Here is a 6,000-nt window from a genome sequence, read left to right on the forward strand (position 1 = left end):
TGCTTAAAAACTTTTACAGTTCAATAATAAGAACAGAAACTGTCTTATTAAAATATGGGCCAATTGAGTAGCCACTGCACCAAAGAGGATATACAAATGGCTTGGAAGCACTTAGAAAGATTCTCAGCTTCCCTAGTTGATAGAGAAATCCAAATTAAAATGACAATGAGATACCACTACACATCCACAAGAACAGTTGAATTTTAAAAACTAACTATACTAACTGTTAGAAAAGATGTAGAGCAACTGGACTTTTCATATTTCACTGGTATGTTCAGTCACTTGGAAAAGAAGTTGGGTCATTTCTTACAAAGTTTGGCATATACTTGCTATACGACCCAGGAATTCTATTTCTAAGTATTTTCCCAGGAGTAGTAAAAGTGTAACTTTACACAAAGATTTTACTTGAAAACTTATATCATCTTGATTAATAATTATAATTGTGGGCTATCTATTCAATGGAATAGTATTCAACAAAAGGAGAAGGAACTACTGATACATGCTACAATATAGATAAGCATCAAAAGCGTTATGCTAAATAAAAAGAAAGTAGGTCCCCAAAGACTATGTACTGTCTAATAAAAATTTTCAAGGCAAAACTGTAGCAACAGAATGCAAAACAGTGGTTAACAGAGGCTGGGGATGGGGGGTGAATAATTACTGTAAAGGACCATGAGAGAAATTTGGGGGTGTTAGTAATGTTTTGACATGATGATTGTGTAAAAGGTACATGACTATACTTCAAAACTCATCAAATTTAACACTTAAAATATGATTTTATTTAACATCAATTCTACCACAAGAAAACTGATTTTAAAAGAAGTATACATGTCCTTTGACCATTTTTAATGGGGTTGTTTGTTTTTGCTTGTTGAATTGTTTAAGCTCCTTATAGATTCTGGACATTGGATATTTGTTGAAGGCATAGCTTCTGAGTATTTTCTCTCATTCTATAGGTTATCTGTTTACTCTATTGATAGTTTCTGTTGCTGTGTGGAAGCATGTTCTCACTGATAAGCAGGAGCTAAATACTGGGTAAACATGGAAATAAAGATGGCAAAAATACACACTGGGGACTACTCGGGGGAAGTAGGGGAGAGGGGTGTGGTACTATTTGGTACTATGATCACTACCTGGGTGATGGGATCATTCGTACACCAACCTCAGAAACATGCAATTTATCCATGTAACAAACTGGCACATTTTCCCCCTCAACCTAAAATAAAAGTCAAGGAATAAATATAAATAAGCATATAAGAATGAACAAGCAGAAATCAGACAGCTATTGCCCCATTAAAGTGCCATGATCTGGCCAGGCACAGTGGCGCATGCCTGTAATCCCAGCATCTTGGAAGGCAAAGGTGGGATCGATTGAGCCCAGGAGTTTGAGACCAGCCTGGGCAACATGGTGAAACACCATCTCCACAAAAAATATAAAAATTAGCCAGGTATGGTGGCATACACCTGTATTCCCAGCTACTTGAGAGGCTAAGATGGGAGGATGGCTTGAGTACAGGAGGCAGAGATTGCAGTGAGCCAAAATCACACCGTTGCACTCCAGCCTGGGTGAGTGAGTGAGAACCTGTCTCAATCAATCAATCAATCAATAAAATGTCATGATCTCTTGATCAGTTCCCAAAACTGAGCCAGTTTTCAAATCTGGAAACTGTTGATTTAAGTGGTGGCCAGGTCTCCAGGAAAAAGGGCAAGACTGGCCATAATTGAGTTTACAAGGGGCCCACTGAGTTTGTCGACCCAACTGCTGGTCATTTCCCTGGCTGCCAAATAAATGATTAGGAATGACATATTTGGCACTTGGAGTAACCCTCCATTGGGTCTTTGACTTGTGGGGTAAAAGCTGTCTTAGTTGAGAAGCCCAACTGAAACTTCCAAAACTGTCCTTACTCTACCCATAGAAAGTGAAAAATCAAAAAATAAAAATTGTATCCCAGGAATGGTAAAGAGATTAATGCCACTTTTAAAGATCAAATTAATGCAGGTATAGTGGTTTATAACATTTTTCTAGTCTAGTCCCTGAAATCACTAGTTGGATCCTGGAGAATGGCCATGACTACCACAAGATCAAACAAGCTGCATTATGAGATGTGATATCACTACCAGAGCAGATTAACACAGCCCTAGATATGTGATGTGTGGCTACTGATTCCGCAAGTGTGCCGTTTTCTATTCCAGTCAAGAAAGAATATAATAAACAGTTTACATTCACATGGAACTGACTGACAATGATATATATTCATGATTTCGTCCAAGGACTTTGTTAATTCTCCTACCCTCTGTCATAATATAAACTGAAGAAATCTGAGCTATTTGTATACCTCACTGAATATCACATTGCTCCAGTATTATATCAATGACAACAAGTTAGTAGAGTAGGGTGAGCAAAAAGCAGTTGCAGACCTTGTTAAAAAATATGTACTTCAAAGGGTGGGAGATACACCCTACGAATCTTCAGGGACCTGCCACTCCAGTAAAGTTATGGGAGGTCCAGTGATCAAGTACATATCAGGATATCCTCTGTAAAGTAAAATTCAAATTGTTGCATCTTATATCCTCTACTACAAAGAAGGACGCATAATGTCTTGCAGGCCTTTTCAGGTACACTGCATGCATTCAAGCTATGGTGCAAGTAACCAGGCTACCTGAGCCATGAAATCCACAAGAACCAACAGTGTTAAAAGTCAATGGTGGGAAAAGGTATAGTGTGGAGTATGTTTCAAGCCTTAGTAGGAGAATCTTAATACAGATTCTTTGAGTCCTGAAGTATAGCCTTCCATCCACAACATAGAACGACATGCTTTTGAGAAACAGCTCTTGGAGTGCTATTGGGGTTAGGCAGTGTATTATGCTTGGCCATGGAATCTCAGGCAATTTTGCATCCAGAACTTTCTATCATGGTCTAGGTCCTGTCAGACATGCCAAGTCACAGAGTTGAGTGGGTCTAGCAGCAATCATAATGAAAGGTGAAGCCAGCTGAGCTTCTGGGTTGGGTGGGGACTTAGAGAACTTTTCTGTCTAGCTAAAGGATTGTAAACACACCAATCAGTGCTCTGTGTCTAGCTAAAGATTTGTAAATGCACAAATCAGCACTCTGTAAAAACACACCAACCAGCGCTCTGTGTCTAGCTAAAGGTTTGTAAATGCACCAATCAGCACTCTGTAAAAATGCACTAATCAGCACTCTGTAAAATGGACCAGTCAGCAGGATGTGGGTGGGGCCAAATAAGGGAATCAAAGCTGGCCACCCCAGCCAGCAGCGGCAACCTGCTCAGGTCCCCTTCCAAGCTATGGAAGCTTTGTTCTTTTGCTCTTCACAATAAATCTTGCTGCTGCTCACTCTTTGGGTCCACACTACCTTTATGAGCTGTAACACTCACTGCAAAGGTCTGCGGCTTCACTCCTGAAGTCAGTGAGACCACGAACCCACCAGGAGGAGCAAACAACTCTGGACACGCCACCTTTAAGAGCTGTAACACTCACTGTGAAGGTCTGTGGCTTCACTCCTGAAGTCAGCAAGACCACGAACCCCCAGAAGGAAGAAACTCTGGACACATCTGAACATCTGAAGGAACAAACTCTGGACACACCATCATTAAGAACTATAAGACTCACCGCGAGGGTCCGCGACTTCATTCTTGAAGTCAGCGAGACCAAAAACCCACTGGAAGGAACCAATTGTGGACACAATAAGATGAAAATGGCACTTACAGGATCAGAAGACACAAGCAAGCTGCATGAGGAGGTAGCTTGTGCTTCACGTTGCCCAAAATGGTTGCACCAGCACCCTTCTCCTTCAAGCTCATATTCAAGCCATATGGGAAATTTAACACTAGCAGCTTGCTAAAGGAGGAAGAAAAGGCTGAGCTTAATTTATGGATGGTTTTGCTCAGTATGCAGGTGAAGTCAAAAATACAACACAGTTTCATCACTTACTCACTCAGTGGTGGTCTTGAAAGTCAAATGGAGAAGAAAAATCTTTACAATGAACAGAGCTTTGGGTGGTGCACATAGTCATCCACTTTCTGTAGAGAGATGTGGCCTGATATTAGAAAATATACGGATTTATGGGCAGTGGCAAATGGCCTGGCCAGTTGGTCAGGAGCCTGAGAGAAGGAGGTCTGGGATAGAAGCACACAGAAAGACATAAAAGATGAGGTACTTATATTATACTTCAATACCCATCAAAAGCACCCACCACATAAGATGTACTAAACAAATAAGTAGACCAAATGAATCACCAGTTGATAATAGCTAGACATTGTCAGTGGCCACTTCAATGCTGGCACAATAAGCAACTGGAAAAAAATGACCATGGTGGCAGAGATGCTATGCATGGACCCAACAACATGAACTCCCACTGACCGAGGCCAATCTAGTTACTGCTGCCTCTGAATACCCAGACTACCAGCAAAAGAGACTACAGTTGAAACCCCAATATGCCAATATTCCCTAAGGAGATTGACCAACCACATGGTGGTAGGTTGACCACACTGGATTCTGTTATCATTAAAGGCCAGTGATTTGGTCACACAGTAATAAACACTAATTCCAGTTATGGGTTTGCCTTTCCTAACCACAGATCCTCAGCCAGTACCATATCTGGGGCTTACGAAGTCTCTGTTCCACAAACATAGCATCTGACCAGGAAACCTACTTCACAGTGAAGGAGGTGCAGGAATGGATCTATCACCAAAGTAGCCACTAGTGTATTACATTCTATACCATCCTGTAGCAGCAGACCTCATAGAACACTGGAAAGACCTGTTTAAATCACAGCTGAAGACCAGCTTGAAAACAATACTCTGCAAGGATGTGGTGCCATCCCCCAGGAAGCAGAGTGTGCTGAATGAGAGACACTGTGTCCCAGTAGGAAAGCTATATGGATATGAGAAGATGGGATGGAAGAAATAATGGCCTATTTACCATCATTCCAAATGACTAAGGGGAAATTTTGTGGCGCTGCAACTCTGAGCTCTGTAAGGTTAGAACTCCTGGTCCCCAAAGAGGACACTCTCTGCTGCAAGACACAGCAGAGTACCAGAGACCGAAAAGCTATAGCTGTGTCCAGGGATCAATAGGCGAAAACAAGTTGCATTTTGGCAAGGCAAATTGGTCTTGATCCTTAAGAAGAAGTAAGAGGCCAGGCGCAGTGGCTCACACCTGTAATCCCAGCACTTTGGGAGGCCAAGGCGGGTGGATCACCTGAGGTCAGGAGTTCAAGACCAGCCCAGCCAACATGGCAAAATCCTGTCTCCACTAAAAAATATAAAAATTAGCCTGGCATGGTGGTAGATGCTGGTAATCCCAGCTACTCAGGAGGCTGAGGCAGGGAGAATTGCTTGAACCCAGGAGGTGGATATTGCAGTGAGCCGAGATCATGCCACTGCACTCCAGCCTGGGTGACAGAGTGAGACTCCATCTCAAAAAAAAAAAAAAAAAGGAAGACTGCTGTTACACAAATAGCCACAGCGAGGACTACATGTGGAACTTAGATGACCCACTTCAGTACTTGTTGGTATTCCCTTCTCAGTCATGATCATGAATGGACAAATGCAACAGCATTGGACTGAGAACAGATGGCCTTGAACCATTAGGATATCTACCTGTGTTAGGAGAGGTGAAGGCGGAAGGCAAAGGGAATTTAGGACAGGTAGTGGTAGAGGGAGAGGATGAACAGAGTTACAGTTTCAAGATGAACTGTATTGCCAGTTTGTCCCTCTAACCTTCCTCTTCCACGTTTCCCCTCAGAAAGAGAGACCAATTGTGACCCTGGAGGAGCTGTTGCTCAAATGTGTGTGAGGTAGTGAAAGAAGTGGACTGCTTGGGCCCCCTTGCAAGAAAAGACATGTGGCCTAACTGCAAGGAATTTGCTTAAACAACTTCCAACTCTTAACTCCTTCATGTCTTCCTCTAGCTTTTGAATCAAAGTCATAATCTTTTCAGGGTGGCACCTGCCAATGACTGAGCAGACTCTGAAACAAA

This window comes from Gorilla gorilla, chromosome 19, assembly GCF_029281585.2.
Source record: "Gorilla gorilla gorilla isolate KB3781 chromosome 19, NHGRI_mGorGor1-v2.1_pri, whole genome shotgun sequence".
In the NCBI taxonomy this organism is placed as follows: domain Eukaryota; kingdom Metazoa; phylum Chordata; class Mammalia; order Primates; family Hominidae; genus Gorilla; species Gorilla gorilla.